This window comes from Neolamprologus multifasciatus, chromosome 2, assembly GCF_963576455.1.
Source record: "Neolamprologus multifasciatus chromosome 2, fNeoMul1.2, whole genome shotgun sequence".
In the NCBI taxonomy this organism is placed as follows: Eukaryota; Metazoa; Chordata; class Actinopteri; order Cichliformes; family Cichlidae; genus Neolamprologus; species Neolamprologus multifasciatus.
Window position 1 is genome coordinate 11,369,578 of NC_140440.1, and position 18,233 is coordinate 11,387,810.

Sequence of the window (18,233 nt, forward strand, 5' to 3'; positions counted from 1 at the left end):
AATACTTTTGTTGTACTACATACTACTGAAAGCTGATTTTGATCTGTAATCGGATACATGAACTCCACTTCACTACACTTTGTAGTGAATGGAGTGTTATTCAATATTATGGCAGAGAAACCATTAAAATATATAAACAAATAATCACTTAATTTACCACCATTTGAGGCACTTGAATCGTAAGCCAACTACTCACCTGGATTTCAGCCCTCAGCACTTCAGCACAAACTATTTCTGCTGAACTTCTGGATGCATTGCTAAATCCTTCCAAATCTTCCAGCATTGAAAAAAACCTCATGTGAAGTGGCTCATGAGCATTGAGGCATCCAGCACAATGCACTGTGATATTTCCATAAGTCTTTTTATTTTGCTCAATCTGCTTCCATGAAATCCTTTTTGATCATGTGCAATCCCTCCTCAGTACCTGGCTGCTGACCATTTTCTACACACAAATGTCCATTTGGAATAAAGAATGCAACCGGCATGGTTCTGCTTAACATTTCCAAACCAGACAAATTGGGCTAAGATACCAGCTGTTCAGCACGGGAAAGCTAATAGTTAAGCAGAAGGGTAAGGATTATACAGTCAAAGACAAGTTGCTGTTCTAGACACAATATAATGCGGAGGACAGCACATCTGCTTTTGGTTTTGTTATCTGAGTTTCCTGTTGTTCATTCTGGAACCTTGTCTTAGGCTTGTTATTTGCTTTCTGCTGTTTACCACAGGGCTGTTGTGAAGGAAGTGTCCAATTAGCTGTGGATTTGGTGGCATGTGCTATCACATCAGGCCTCACTGAGTCTCGTGTCATCTCTGGCTTAGTGTGACAGGATGTGAGGACTTCAGGCCAACAGTTTTAATCACCTCCCAGTCATTACACGTCTGCAAGTAATTAAACAAAAGAAATTCAGAAATTTAGAAATTGTGTCCCACTGTGTGTAATTACACGCAGTGGGACACAATGTAAATATAATACTTTCATTTATTATATGTGACACATGTAAACGCATGGACCAAAAAATTGATTCTTTATTCCATGAATTTACCTTTTAGACCACATTCCTACTTCAATTTTAAATATGATTAATCTTTTTTTATTAACTGATTAAATATAACGTGCATGGCATTGTCATGGTCCTAGGGTGCTTTAGTTTTGTTTTTTAGATATTGTCTATTAGTTATTTTCAATTCAAAAACACGAGTAAAGTTGTAAACTTGCTGTGGGTTGGTGTTGTGTCTACCGCTCTGTTTTCTCTGTTGTTTTATTTTGGTAATTCTTTTTCTCAGTGTCTTGTATTAGGTTTTACTTCCTTTGTCGTATGTCTCCCTGCCTTGCGTTCCCCTTACATTCCTGATTTTCATATTTGATGATTCTTCCCAGTGATTGTTTTCAGAGCTCTTTGTATTATTGTGATTAATCCACATTAAAGCTCAATATTTGAGTTGAGTTTCTATAGTCCTGCCTGCCTCACAGCCATCCCCTAAGAGAATGACAACTAAACCACAGACCATGTTGAATGCCATAATTAAGGAAAATCCCTGACTGCTTCAGTTGCCTGAGATTTCAAGGCTGCGTGCCTGTGAACTGGCTCTTTCTTTTTCACAGTTCTTTGCATTTACTGCAGCTGCAAACCAGCTTCTTGTGGTGGATGCAGCAGCACACCATCTTCTCACCAGCTTTCCAATCACAAAACCAGAGTCAGAGGCAATGCTGCTCTGTAGCCTTGTCAGCTTTCATCAGGCCCAGCCTTATCGTTGGTGGGGTTATAGGAAGGAGAAGTGGATCCAGCTTCCGGAAGGAAGCAAGGCTTCTGACTATGTTGCTCCCTTACACAGCCCTTGGACGGCGTGTGCCTTGCTCAACCCCAGCTCCTTCACATTGTGTGCATTGTGCATCATCTGCATGTCCTACTTAGCAGCCCTAGCCTGGAGAGACTCCATACCCTGTCATGCGGCCCCAGTAGCATGACCCTGAGTCAGTGCGTCTTGTGTTGCCTGAGCTTAATCCAATGAGTCCCTTATTAGCTGAGGTCAAGACAGTGGGCTCAGCCCAGGCTAGTGGGTCCTGTGTCACCTGAGCCCAAGAGCTCAAGTTTGTCTCCACAGGCCAAGGAGACCAAACCTCCTGAAGGATTCTGCCTGCTCAATTATTGCCAGCCTCCTGCCAAGTCATTGAAGGGTTCTTGTTGCTGTTGTCAGTTCTCAGATAAGCCTCCCATGGTATCCCATCACCTTCACCGCTGGACTCCAGAGATTCTCCTTCAGTGCAGTTGCTGGCTTCTAGAGGGTCCCCTTCGATGCTGTTACAACCACCACAGGGATCCCACTTGCTTCGTTATCACTGGCCTCCTACTCGATCAGATGAGCTCCACCTCAGCTGCTGGTATCCCACCCTGCCTTCTCACTCTGTCTTCTAGAGGGCTTCCATCTTCTTCATTGCCAGCCTCCTCCAAAGCCTCCAGAGGAGTCTCATCGCCTCTTCCATTACCAACCAAGCCGCCTGAAGGCCTCCATCTTCGCTGCTGCTGGCATCCTGCCTGGCATGCCGAAGAGCTCTGTTTCCTCAATTGCCGCTCGGTGCCAGCAAGGCCTCCTGAGAGGTCCCGTCATGTCTTTTGCTGTTGTGGACCTTCAGCCCAGCCACCAGAGTGTTCCCAGCACCTCCACCAATCTCTGGCCTGACAACAGAGGGTCTTTGCTAGTGGTGGTGGCCTTCTACCAAGCCTCTTAAGATGCCAAAATACCGGAGGGTCTAGGTCACCATTGTTGGCCCTATCGTCTCATTTATTGGCCACCAATTTCGCCCTCAAATAAGCTAAATGAAGTGCTTAGCCATGCCACAGGGCAGGCTTGGACTGGGACAAAAAAAAAAAAGGTGTACAACCAGTCCCTACATACTTCCTGTTTAAAGGGACTTTTCCCCTTCCCACTGTTGACTGGTGCTTTGCTATAGGGTTGTCTTTTTAATATTTTTTAATATTCACTTTGTGATATTATAGGGTCTTTACTTTACTGAAGTAAAGTTGTAAAGGAGAGTGGGCCAAAATTCTTTCACTATGTTGCGAAAGACTGATAAAGGCATACAAAAATGATTACCTCAAGTGAATGCTACTGGTTCTGCAAGCTATTGAATCATGAGATGAAAAAGAATGACTATACAAGAGAGTAGGGTCACGCTATCTTTGGTTGTCTCACTGCAAATTGTTCAGAAGTGACCTCATAAAAAACGTCCCAAGGTTGAGAAACTGTAGGAGTCTGAGTCAGGCACTGTGTACTGCAAGCAGTCATCCAATAAACATTTGTTTTGGGAAGACGCTGGCAGCATTACACTGGGGTGGACACTGATCTCTCAGCATGGGGCCAAAGGGACACATACACAATTTTTTAGCAGGATATTTTCCTCCCTTCTTTAAATACATTTTTTTTAAAAGCTGGTGAATTTCCTTCATCTTCTCTCTGTCTGTTTAAGTTTTAAAATACTGATGCTTTCCTTACAAACCTTTCCTTTTGATTCCCTTTTTATGTACGCTTGTGCACACGGATAAAAAATGAGACCAGAGGTTACCACCTTTTATAAAGTGGCAATATGAACATATAGCCGCTCTGCAATGTCCAATTAAGTTGCAAAACGTCAACTGTTATAATTTCTTTATTGGCTTTTTATTATAAACACTAACTAACAGTATCATCTATTATTGGCAATGCAAACGCATTCCTTTTAAAATGCATTTAATGTAAATTATTTTTCACTGATTATTCTTCAGTCCAGTCTCAGCATGCTCTCAACGTCACTTGGAATAACTGAAAAACCCATGCGAGGTAAAACGTGGACGCACTAGATATTGATTTGATTGATTTTTTTTATGTTTACTGCATTTACTTTGCTTGAAGTTGATTAATCAATGAAGAAATGCTCGTGACATGTTTTTAAGCACTCATACTTTAATTTATTGTCTTAAATTAAGTGATCTGTGCTGTATGTTAAATTCTACTAATGTATTTGTAATTTACATTGCATTAGTTATTAGAAAAGGTACTCTCTGGATTTATGAGGTAATGAACATCATTTATGATGCAGTAAAGCAAACAAAACACAAACTAGATGCACAGTTTGTATTAAACCTCTAAGGAGTTTTCACTATAATCAGCTCTTTTATAGCCCCTCAAAAGTAACACTATAAAAAGACAGTTTTAAGTATTAAATTAATCATACATTCTGTAAAAGGAAACTTGTTTTCGTTTGCGTTAATAATATCAAACAGTTACAACATTTGCCTTCATTTTTGAAGTTGTATGTAGGAAACATAGTATCACAAAAGTGAGTGAGCTGTAGCTACTGTGCATATTATAAAAATAATAATAATAATAGGAAAATTTGATATGATTATAGTCAATGCCAGTACATATGTATAACCATCAAATGTGCATTCACAAAGAAAGTGCATTTGGACACAATGTGGAGAGAAGACCAGAAATCTTTGTCACTAGTGTTCCTTGTTGTGTGTGCAATGTAATTGAGATTTGCACAATAGTACTATACCTAAAAGCCTCATTTGGCACATTTATGTCATCAGTTCAATGTGCAATCTTGGACTTGTCCTTTGTGGCTGCTTACATTAAGAAAAAAAATGCGGCTTGAGCTGATTAACAGCGTAACTGATGATGACTGCTCTCGAATCTGGCTGACTTCAGACTTTGAAATCTACAAAATAGAAATTTGAAATAACTCGTGCCAGATGAACAAGTGAACCAAGGTGATAAATTCAGCAGGGGAGCAATGATAAACTGGGTAGGTTTAAGGAAACAAGCAAGTGAGTTTGATACGTTCCACTTGTAGCTGTGGGGAAGGAAGACTGGAGGGAGACTGGAAGGAAAAGACATCATGCAGCAGCAAAAAGCATATAAATTAAATAGCCATCAATTTATGGTTTGGAAAAGATAGTTTATCATCTTTGAAAAGCAAGCTCTTCATTGGCTCTATTATTTATGTAACAAGGACAAAAAGACTGAGGTGAGTTGAGCCTTGTTGACAGTGTGGCCTTTTGTTCCTGGCGAGGACAGTTGCTAGATTGAATTGATCTGACTTTAGAGCCCAACGTTTATCTTGGTCAGTCATATCTGATCTTTGGCTGTCAGGTGGAGATGGGCTCCTTGGAGAAATAAACTGCTTGGAGAGCTAGTGAAGGGTCTGCTTTGTCTGTATACTATAGTGGCAGCATATCCAAATCAGCCAAAAGTGTATGTTTCTCAAATTAGAACACTTTTAGATAATAAAATAATTAAACCTGTAGAAAATAGTATTTATCCCCATGTAACATGCCATTAGACTAATATGATAAATGATAAACGATGAACTTAAAAAGATATTTATTTAGAGCTGTTTAAGTTCAAATTATTAATATTGCACCAAAGTCAAATTGAAAACACTCCATTACTTTCCTCCAGTCATATTTTCCATGGATAATTTCCCATTAGTTCACTTCTCTCCAAGAACCTCCCCACACAGCAAATCCAGCATGTCCAAATTAACACTGTCAGATTTGATTTCAACACTTTTAAAGTGTCTATATGGGTCCACACCAGAGAGTGTTAATTTAACTCTTTTTGGAGAGTTGGTATGTTAACTCTGATTTAGTGTTAAACACCAAATCTCTCTGGAGTTGATAATTTAACACTTGGTGTTAAGAGTTTATATATTAGCTCTCAAAGAGTATTTTAGTTTAACTACGTAAGAGTTATCTTCTAATTAATTCTAAAAAGCGGGAATTTTACTGTTCTGAACTTCTAGAAATTTCTTTTGGAAATAAACATTTACTAAAAAGATGCAATGGTTTTTGAAAAACATTTATTCTGAACTGTGCACCACAATTTCAAAACATTTTCTGAAAGATGTAACAGTGTACATGTTCTCACTTTCATTAGAATTTCGTTTATCAAAAGGTCTGACATAGGTGAGCTGGTAAATGCAAATAACAGCATTCTCATCACTTATTTCAATAAATACAAAATACAATATGCATGTCCTTCATTCATCACTTTGTGGAACTTCAACGCACTTCTGCTCTCCCCCATATTCCATCTTCACAAGCATATCCTATGTGGAGATTGAATAAAAATTAGTTGACACTAATTAATGGCACAAATCAATTGCAGCACAGTAAAAAAAAAAAGGAATCCTTTTTGAGCGATTACTTGTGTAAAGTATTTTCCCAAAAGACAAGGACACAGACAACAGGTAATACTGAACTAAATGTAAAACCTCAACCTTTTTAATTTTTACCTAAACCGTGTGCACAAAACTCTGGAGGGATCTAAATGCTAACGTAGAACTCAGTCGGGACTCGGGACATCTGCTACTGCTGTTTGCTCGTTTTTTATGGGAGATCGTTTTCAGGCTTCAATTAGCACCATTATATCAACATTTCACATTCTAGACATTGTTTTAAGTGTATTTGACCAAGAAATTTGACTGAAAATTCACATGCAAGCTTTTTTTCAAGGCTGTGGCATTTGCCCGCAAACAATACCTTTCAGCTAGCTAAAACAGAATATTATGCTATCACCGAGCAACATGGCTAATGCCTTTCACACAGCTTTGTCTCAACTCCAAAGAGCCACAGAAGTAAAAGCTAATAACAATAATTGAAACAATCTTTGAAAACATGACTTACCAAGCATGGCAAACAACTCAAATATGTAGAGCAAAATGTTCTGAAACGGCTTCACTTCAGCTTCGATTGGAGCCGTGCTGGGGGCGGAGTCTGTGAATTTACTCTATTAGTGTCATAGCCCCTGTAGGAGTTCAGAGTTAAGAGGTCAAGAGTTAATGTTTCCATTGTAACACCTCCAGATTTGAAATAGAAACACTCATTTTTAACACTCGATTTTAACTACTATCATTTTACACCTCAGAGTTACATTAAAAGAATGTGACTCTACTTAGAGTAAAATTAACTCTAAGACTACTAACACCAAAACATTTAACACTTTTGAATTTGCTGTGCACAAATACAACAAACAAACAAATGGGGAGAAAAAAACCCAACTACAACAACAATTTAAAAAACAAAACAAAACATAAAAACAACTTTCAATTCTGCTGGCACAGTTCTGGTTCAGTAATTGCTCCACTTGGAAAGCTGTGAGCTGATCCTTTTGACCGTGTCTTTCGCTACCTGGGCCATTTCTAAACCAGAGATCATAATCCTCGAAGGGCCCTCATTAAGTCTTTGCTCCAATTAAGCTACACACATTTCGCCACAGCACAATTGCTTTGTACCACAGCACACAAATCCTTCAACTGTGGATTAGGCTGTTCAGTGGGTGGGATGAAAATAGCAGCGCTGGTATGTCAGTGGAAGAGGTGAGCACTCCTTAAGTGTCAGCAGCCAAGGGAACTATGTTAGAGGTAAAATTAACCTAAAAACTTAGTCATAATAGATATGGCCTATTTAAATATCTCAAATGTGGCTTAGCAAGTGGACTCACTAAGCAAGTGCTGCTGAACTTGAACGGTATGTGATTTCCACCTAGCATCAAGGTCACTGAGCCCTAAATGTTTTATCTTTCACTGTTTCATATTATCCAGTGGATGCATTAATGAACATGGTTAGATATATTGTTTTCACTTCTTAACCGCTTCGTATTGTACATTTCTTCTATTTAATAAAGAAAAAAGAGTGATTGTCAGCAAGATAATTCCCCTTCGTTATACTAGTTCAGTCTTTAGAACTGCCAAGGGGGTAATTTTGACCATGTTGGCATTTTAGAATTTCTGTAGCTCTGTTAGATCAAAATGCCATAAAATCATATTTCCTCAATTTTCCTAAAAGGGTATTATTCATCAAATATTGAATTTCATGGTATGAGATCAAAACATTAACCATTTCTACCTAGAACCACTGAGGAGATCATTTTGACCCCATAGAAACTAAGCTAAAACCACTACTGCAACTCTGGGTTGCCTAGCAACATGATTATCAACTATAGTTTGTCAACTATAGTTTTACATATTATATGGCCATTAAAAAACATGACTAATTTTGGACTATTATCATTAACTAAGCTTGCTGCTCTCAGCCATTCATGACCAAAGATGCAATGACAACTGCAGATGAAATAGACAGAAAATAGTAAATATTTGGCTCCCTGCCTTTCTGTGAAATAGTGACAAAAAGTCAGCTCTTCTAGTGTGGAGTTATCTTAAAACTGTTGCTGATGTGCATTTTAACATTGCACAGTCAAGTAAGGCACATTCACTATCTGAGGCTGCATGCGCTCTGCAAATGCTACTCACTTGTCTTCTCCAGCTGAAATGATGGCGTAATGAGGCATTCTTTGGCAGCTGTTTAGGAAGAAAAAAGATCAAGTTGACCAGGCAAGGAGAAAGATATTGTGCGTATGTCATACTAGTCTTTTCTTGGCTACCATCCGGGTGTGGTAGCTAATGTACTTCCTTGGAATGACGTTTCTTCAAGGGTGTTTATCCTGGATCGCTGGGCATTTGTGGATGCTGACTCGTTGAAGTCGTGAGCTCTTTCACCATGTCTGCTCTGATTTGTGTTTCTTTTGTTTTATTTCAGACCCTGGAGTAAGTGACCTGTGCATAGAGTCACACTACACGTTTTCCACTGGGTTTCTGTGCTTCTACAACAGCGTATGGACATTTGATATTGGGAAGCTAAGAAGGTATGTCACGATAAATCCATGTCTTTCTGTAATTGTGAATTTTGATATAAAAAACCTTTTTATTTTGTAATATATCACAGATAATTAACATGTTTGCTATCCCCAGCTTACACTTAAAATCAATTTTCAGCAGCTTTCACGGTGCACGTGTGGTTTTAGTTACACTTGAACAACAAATTGATGACGATCAGCACTGATCTATGTGAGATTGATCTGACTCTGCGCCGCCATTATTTAACGGTCCTTAAATTGCGAGGGATTGCTTCTCCCTGAGATTCCATTTTTTATTTATAAATATAGAAGCGTGGACACAATGGTTTTAATTTGCCTCACCAAATGTGTTTGCAGTCATGGTAACCCACTGCCATTATAGAAGACGTTAAAAGGAAAGGAAATCATCATTGCTAAGTAGTTTTACATAATTTAAAGAATTGCATTTGCATTAGTGGAATTGATTGGAAAATTCCAGTTTCCTTTACAAGCATTTTGTACTGGTATTGGTTATTTAACTTAATTTAAGATTTAAGCCAAACTGGATTCTAGATTTGAATCCAAAATGATGAGATAGTCCAGTTTATGGAAATGCCTGTGTGCTTTCAACACAAGACTTACCTCAATAAGTATATATGGTCAAGACATAAAATATGACATATTAATAATATGTGGGTATCCACCACATCTAGCAGTCTGCATAGTCTCAAATGCAAGTGCTGTATGATTCTGGTCAGACCCAATGTTTTGGGTGGGGGGGTTGGTTTTTTGTTTTTTTACCATTTGTCTTTGATGTCACTTTTTCAATAGATGCACTAAGAAAAAAAATTGAATTGGTTGGAAATTAATGTGAAGGGGAAGGACTGTGCTGAACGACGTGAGGAAAGAAAATATGTCCCTCTGTACTCCCTTGCAGCCGTGAGGCATAACACAATTAGACTTTAGATTGTTTTTTCCTCTCCTTCTGCCCATCTGATTTCTGCTCTTGCCAGACTATTCTCTTTCATCTGCTTTATTCCTCTGTATTGTCATAATGTAGCAGACCCTGAGTGCTCTCACAGATCACTGGTACAGCTTATCAGTGAAGTGGTGCTGCTTCAAATTGGGTCCCTTAATTTAGTCTTTCTGCATTCATTCTCAGTATTAGACTTTCAGGCAGAAAAAAGATGGCAGTGGCAAAGAGGTAAGATAAACATACTTTAGGCAGAATAATCTAGAATACTACATGAAAATCTCACGCAGAGTCCAGGAACTAAGGCAATAAAGAACGGTGTGTTTACAGTTCTGAACACTGAATAAGCTGCTTGCTTTTGGAAACAATTGTTGAGATCAACTATTCAGATCAATATATTTGAGAGATAAGTCAAGGGAAAGGCTTACATCAGGTAAGAGATTAAAGTGCTGTATTTTCTTCCTACAATATCTGCTACTTACATATCAGTGTAAAAAAAACAAACTGGTTATTTGCCCTTTTTTTCTTTTAGGATATTTTTCATTTATTACATGCATATGTAAACATATATTTGGTTTACAATATTACAATTGTACAAGTGTTCATGTGCCTCTCCAAATATATACAATATAAATTTATACATCAGTTAAAAGAGTCCATATTGGATTTAGTATTAAACTTGAGCATAATATATTTAGAATCCTTTCTTTGCAATTCCTTCTAGTACAATATCCTCAGTAAATTCTAGTAGGACAAAGCGCAGCAAACATCTACATATACATTTGTATATATCTTAAGAAAATAATGTGTTTGTCAATCTTGGTAATCCTGCTAAAATTATGTAGGGTAGAGATTTAAACGACACGAGTGTCTATAGTAATATAGAACAATATAGATCATATAAATTTACCAGAGGTTTAAATGTAACACTAAATGTTACATCCAAATTTCAGTTAAGTATTTAAGTGAAATTGTCATACTGTGTGGTTGCAGCTGTGAAGCGAGTTCAGTGGGTTGGCTTGTAATTTTTCCTGGGATTAATGAGTATGTTTACCCACTGGCTACCACACATCTATAAAAATAGATTAGTAAATATTATAAGAACAAGTAAGAAAGAATATTACCACAAATTATTGGAGCAAAGTAGAAGTAACACATAAGAAACATGGAGGATATTAAATAGTATAATCAAAAAGGGCTCAAAAAATAAGAATTATCCAGATTATTTTAAAAAAGATAAAGATATTGTGCTTGATAAAACTAAAGACATTGCAAATGAATTTAATGATTTCTTTGTAAATGTTGGCTTTAATTTAGCAAAAGAAATTCCAGAGTCAAGAAATAATAACGACCTAAATAAACATATTACTCAGAATGTGTCCTCCATGTTTATTGGTGCTGTAACTCATAGAGAAATAATTAACATTGTGAAGACATTTAAAAATAAAAAGTCCACTGACTGTTTTGGTATTGACATGATATTAGTTAAAAGTATTATAGAATATATAGTGCAACCTTTCGCATACATTTGTAATCTGTCCTTTCAAACTGGTGTATTTCCCTCACAAATGAAAATAGCAAAAGTTATTCCAATCCATAAAAACGGAGAGAGAAGTCAGTTTACCAATTATAGGCCAATATCACTGCTCCCACGGTTCTCAAAAATTTTAGAAAAGTTATTTGTTAATAGACTTGATAAATATATTGAGAAGCATAATCTCCTAAGTGATAACCAATATGGCTTTAGAGTGAAAAGGTCCACTTCGATGGCAGTGATGGAACTTGTAGAAGGGATATCTAATGCTATAGATAATAAGGAATATACTGTTGGTGTTTTTATAGACTTAAAAAAGGCGTTTGATACGATTGATCATTCTATATTAATGAATAAACTAGAGAGATATGGCATAAGAGGGTTAGCATACAAGTGGATGAAAAGTTACCTGGATGACAGATATCAATATGTCGAATTCAATAATGTAAAATCTAAGCAGTTGAAGGTAACTTGTGGTGTTCCTCAGGCATATAAAACATAAAGCATATCCGCATATAAAACACTCTTCCTATTTTCAAGTTGCAAAAAAGAGCTATAAGAATTATAAACCAATCAAACTATATAGAACCAACTAACATTTTGTTTATTAATCTGAATACCCTGAAATTTTATGATTTAGTTGAATATAAAATGGCACAGATAATGTATAAAGCACAAAATAACTTGCTTTGCCCCAGTACTCAGAAGCTGTTCAAAGTCAGAGAGAGTCAATATGACTTAAGGGGAACAGATTTCTTTAAAAAAAACAAGATAAGGACAAATATAAAGCAGAGATGTGTTTCTGTTAGAGGAGTTAACCTGTGGAATAGTTATGACAGTGATTTAAAAAGGTGTAGTTCATTTTCCTTGTTTAAAAATATGTTTAAAAATAGAGTATTAGAAAAATATATATATCAAGAATGAAAAGAGCAGAAAAAAAAACAAAAACAAAAAACAAAAAAACCTCTTGATTCTTTTGCTTTGATGTAGTTACTTACTAAGGTGGAAAGTTTTCTGTTTTTTTGTTTTTTTCTTGTTTGTTTGTTTGTTTGTTTTGTTTTTGCTTTGTTTGCCTTCTCTCACCCCAACCGGTCGCAGCAGATGGCCGCCCCTCCCTGAGCCTGGTTCTGCCGGAGGTTTCTTCCTGTTAAAAGGGAGTTTTTCCTTCCCACTGTCGCCAAAGTGCTTGCTCATAGGGGGTCATATGATTGTTGGGCTTTTCTCTGTATCTATGAAGCGCCTTGAGGCAACATTTGTTGTGATTTGGCGCTATATAAATGAAATTGAATTGAATTGAATTTTATTATTTGCTTCGAGCCCTGTGTACAGGAGCTGCATGCTAAAAGATCTTTTGTTAAAAGGGTTGGCGTAATAAGCAAATGCTTCAGCCAATACCTTTTGATTAGCCTTGTCTCATGCTTTCTTGCTTTGTGGTAAATCTTTGTTCTGTCTTCACTGAGATATTTGAATGCTAATCAATAAAACATATCACTCACTCACTCACTCACACAGAAATGCTTGAGTCTCTGACTTGTCAGATTTTGATGTTTTAACATTCCTAGTGCAGCTGTCTCTAAATTTACACATGAAATAGTTTTTAGGCATTACTCATGGATATGAGAGATAAAACAATATTCATCTGTGGCTACTCTTTACTAGAATGAACTTAAAGGCATGATTAAGCCATTAAGGCCACATCTGCCAGCCTATGTTTTTTTAATTTGCACAGAACTCTGTTGTATATTGCTACAGTGGATGTGACATTTTAATTAAGCAAAGGCTGTAAAAATTATTACCATGAGGTCGCAGAGAGCTACTGCTCTTATCATTGTAGAGACTAGTTGCCATACAGTCTACCTTTGACAAACTAGAGCACCCGGAAAATTATCATCACAGGAATAGAAAAGAAAGGTGGTGTAAAATGAAATGCATCAGGTTTTTTTCTCTCCCTAAAGCAGTATTACTCTACTACATGTGCTAGATAGCTGAGCTTATACATCAGTAGAATACATTGGCATTAAAATACATTTCAATATATTTCAAAACTTTCTTTTTGCCTTTTTAGTACTGCCTTTAGCATAAACAACAATACTTAATTTGACACACAAAATGCCAACTTAAAAGACTTAAACACATCGTGATAGTTTCTATATTATCGGTGTTTATGAATGCGTGGATGTGAATCTTTTTTTTTAATTTGCTTTGCATGAGTAATAATTTATTTATTGCATGAGAAAACCATAACTAATGAAGAATGAAGTCATCTAGGATCAATCTAACGTTTGTAACCCAACATGATTTCCCAACAAAAGAATACAAGGAAAATCAGCCTGTTAAATTTTACATAAACACTAAGGACATGTAGATTCCATCGGGTATGGCTTTAAACATAGTAGGCATACATGGTAGCACTTTATAATAATGTCACATTATTAAGCACTAGTAAGGTGTTAGCAAGTGCTTAATTCATCATTTATGTATCATTACTAATTGTTAGTATGTCATTTGTAAATACAGATATGTTTATCATTCAGTTACTGTTATACCATGCACAGCTATCACTGCTGTAACTACTACTACATCACTGTAGTAGCAGTAATATATATATATATATATATATATATATATATATATATATATATATTTATATATGAGCAATGACTGTATATTAGTCTTTAACAGACACTTCTTGACATTTCCATGAGTGTTGATAATATATTAATAATTTCGATCTCTTCAGCATCTTGTGTCTGTGGTAAAACTGTTCAAAAGACGATGTGTCCATGTATGCAGAGCCACTCTTAAACACATATACTGTAGTGTAAATGTGTAACAGAGGAGTTTTCAAGTCACAACATTGTGGAGACATTCCACTGTAACTCTTTAACCCCATGCTAAGTTTAGAGTCAGTGAGCATGTCCATAGAAGGTGCCATAGCTTTAGAAATATGAATTTGTAAAGAACCTGGAACATATTTACAGCTTTATTTTTAGTTGTGGAAATTGGATGAATGTTTTGTTCATGTTTATAGCGCTTTGCATCTGGACAAGGAACTCTTTGGTTAACAGCATAACTCTGTACAGCTTCTGCAGTCACTGCTACCTTAGTACATGACATGACATCATAATGACACATTATCAGAATGCCATTGTAATGGTACAGATTTTCTCTGACATTTAATAGAATTTCATGAATTGGTTTGATTTAGGGGGGGTGCAAAATCCATCACGGTGCTAGAGTGATGGATTTTGCAAAACATTCTCTATACACTCTTGTCAAAACACAGTTTGACTGGTATGGTGAGTGGGATGTGGCAGACAAACAAAGGAGGGTGAGGACTATCTCAAACGGTGATGTGTCAGTGGAGTTGTCTGTTCTGACTAATGTTACAAAGCAAAAGCAGTGAAACACAGTCAGCACTGTGGACAGCTCTGCATTGTTTTCTGCTCAGGACCTTGGACAGTTCCCCTGAGCTCTAAACACAGTCACAGAGAGAGTTCATTCACAGTCTATCTGCTGGACAGAGACCTTTGTACTTTCTTTTTCATTCAAAAAGTAGCAAATGAACTCATCTGAGGCTTCTCAGCTACCCATGAATCCCTATTACCCAGTGATCATAGAGTCAAAGAGCAAACTTTTTGTTTAACTGTGTGATAATCACCTAAAGTGAGCTGTTCCAGAGCCTATAAATTCCTGGTTGGCGGCCAACCAGTTGCCTCGAGACATATTTCAGTAGTAGCAGAAGTGTTCCATTTAAATAAAACTGATCAGTACTTTAATGATCTGTAGATTTCATTAATTATTAGGAGCTCTGACTGCAAGGTATCTTATTAAAACCTGTTTTTGAGTCTAGCTTGCATTTCAATTGGATGTCTTTAGGCTATAATTTAAAAAAAACATACTAGAATGAATAACATTGTCTTTTGATAGGATATTTAATATTTTGCATAAGAACACTCAGTCCGTACAGAAGGAGCATTTATTGTGAACTCTACAAATAAATGATCACAAAAACAAAAAGGGTAAAGACAGAAAAGAAGAAGCATCCCAACAGTGGCAGATTCAGCATAAACCACTGCTTTCATATTTCATTAGTGCAACTCCGACTACCATTGGGTTGACATCATGAATCAAACATCTTTTTATAGCCTCAGTGTGACAGCACATCTGGAACTGTACATGTGACTGCTTTTTTGTTACAAATTATACCTCTACAGTTCCTTGATTGGACAATTCAGTGAAAGAACACACAACAAGCAATTAAACCGAATACTTAATGAACCCATGTTTGTGTTCCAGTATTGTGTGGTTTAAGGGTTTTGAGTTTTTGTATGGATGTGAAATATCAGTATTTATATACTTAAAATGATAAGTATATAAAACATTACTTTCGAACAGTGTATTTATGAACAGCTAAAGCTGATAGGCAGACTACCATTAAATAAGATGGCACAGAGATACTTGCTTAGTAATAAGAAAATAATGCCATCCCATTGCCTGCTTACACCTTCAACACATTCCTTTTTTATTTTATTTTTAGCATCGCTACTGATGTAAATAACATTGCAGTCAGCATCTAGGTAGTGCTATGGAAAAAAAACACGTGTAAATGGAGTAACACTTTTTTTTAGGTGGTAAAAAGTCTCCAGATATGACCAGACATATAGAATGTGTCAGCTAGGTAGTACAGTTCCCAGGAAGAGACAAAACCGTCGAGGAACACTGATCAATACTGTAAAATATAATGAAGGCAGGGCAGGAGCAGAGGATGAGAGATTATTTCAAATGTAAGGGCTGTTCAGCAAGTGAAGTTCTATAAATTGGAAATGTCCTGTGAAAGTTTTTAGCTCATATATTGGACCAATATATGATGTTTTGCTGAATTATTTTTTTGTGAGACGTCTTGAGTTATTAAGGATAGTAGACATAAATTTATATTTTAGGCCCGGCTGGTGATTAAATTCACTCATCAAATCTAACTTTTATAGTGTCTTGGGGGGGATCAGTCATGATAGTTCGTTAAAGATCTACTTACATCTTGTTGAATTCAGTTGGCTAAATCTTCAAAGAGCAGCTGCACAGGTCAGCTCATCACAGCTTGTGATAATCTGACCTGTAGAAAAATCTACTGGAGCTCACAAAACAAGTTACCATGTGACTTATCTCTAATTCATTCTTTTCCCTACATCTACACATCTACACCCAATCTTAGGATTTCCCCACTATCTTCCAAATCCCCCTTTAACCCCTGGTTATACAAACTGTCCAATAGCAGAGTTTGAACGATAGCATAAGGTCTTCATGTCAAAGTAATTTTTCTTTCACTACAGCGCTGCATGTTTTTCCGTCCCTTGTCTGTAACCCAACACCATTATCATTTTTCTCACAGTCAGAGCCTTACCTTGAGTCTGCTGAATCATGCTGTGTACACTGTGAAAGACTGGGGACTGCATGCATTACATGAAATATTTCTCTGGGAGAAAAGTTCAAGAGACAAATTTTGAGGTTTTTCAAACCCTGACAATACATGTCCTATGGGGGGAAAGTATGAAGTTTCAAGCATAAATACATTTCACATTTTCTCCAACGCTCAGGAATACATTTGAGAGAACACCTCGTTCTGCTATTCTGTTATGGATTGTTCTTGTGAGTAAATACAATTCACTTTGTGATGTGGATTACTGAAAATGCATGAACACTTATCTTTTTTCAGGATTTCTACAAGAAAACACCTGGGTAATTTACCTCATTTTCACTTTTTATTATTTTCTGTGGAAAGTTTATAGATGTCAGTGTGTTTCCTACGTTCATAAGCGCTTTCTGTCATGTAAAAAAATCACACTGACAGTAAACACTATTTAAATGTCTTAATCATCAGCTAATTTTGTGCAAACTGGCTCTTTTTGTTTTTGTATGTGTGAAGAAAGGAGTTCTAAAGAACAGAAGTGCTTTGTTATTGTTGTGTTAATTGCAGCATTATCATTGCATCCATGCACAAAATTATCTATTACTTTTAGTCAAGCAAGTATATGTATTTGAATTGATTTTTGTAAAAAAAGAGACCCTTTCAAATTTGATTTGTCAGTTTTAAAAGTTATTATTTGTTGCATGTAGTCCTGCGTTTAACTTGTCCATAAATATCAGGATTGTAGAAATGTTGCAACATTTTGTTTCTTCCTTGTAACGTTAGAATTTGTCCTTAATTAGAGTGGAGAACCTCTGTCATTCTTGTTATAAAAAGCTTTTGTGTGTATAAATTTCCTCTTTACACATGTTCATAGATCCAGAAGATGATGGAATTGAGTTCCCATAATAATGATTTGACTATAATAATGCAAGGCAAAACCTTACTACCAGTTCCAGCATCACCCTCTTCTGTCCTGTCCATTTTCACATCTGTCATGGCTTTTTTGTGCATCATTTCTGATTCATATGTGGTTTTTCTATATCTGTGTTTTGCTGGGGTTGTTTTCATGAATTTCAGAATACCAGATGGTCCACAAATTTAGGCTTCTGTTACCCTGTTTCTTTTTTCATTCATGCTTCTAAATGATTAATTATTCCACAGTATTGGCATTTTATGCAATAGGTGCCAATAGGTTTGGCATTGCAGCTGGAGATTAAAAGTAATTACAGCAGTAGCTTGGCACATTATTATTTATAAAATTTATATTGGAAACTTTGGCTGTGTTGTATTAGATTCCAGAACAACTGACTAAGAAAATGTTTTTTTCTTATGCCATTGTCAGTTTTGTTGAGAGTGGCACTGACACAAGTATCACTGTTCATTAAGATTGTTCAAGATCAAAAGTACATTACAGTAACTGTAGTATTTGACAGTATTTCATCACATATATTAGGTCATCAACTTTTACCACTCACTTCAGACTTTGGATCTGAGGTAGGAAAAATGTTTCAGCTGCTTTTTGCATGTTACAGGCCATTTAACTATCTTCCTCAGGATCATAATGTTCAGAAAGAACATCAGTGATTTTTTTGTGGCTTTAAACTGCAAATGCATTTTAATGGTGTTTGCCAAATGTTGTTATGATTTTTCAGGCTGGTCCCATC

The 18,233-nt window shown here is 36.5% G+C and overlaps 1 protein-coding gene across 6 annotated transcripts in view; it reads left to right on the forward strand.

The window, feature by feature from the left end:
* Positions 1-18,233, forward strand: part of lingo2 (leucine rich repeat and Ig domain containing 2) — a 235,845-nt gene that overhangs the window by 64,350 nt on the left and 153,262 nt on the right. For 5 of the 6 annotated variants that reach the window (XR_014876710.1, XR_014876709.1, XM_085176516.1 and 2 more), the window contains exon 3: positions 8,580-8,685. The gene's annotated coding sequence lies outside the window, so the exon portion shown is untranslated. Of the gene's footprint in view, positions 1-8,579; positions 8,689-18,233 lie in introns of those variants that run through there. The other variant, XR_014876715.1, reaches the window with a different exon arrangement.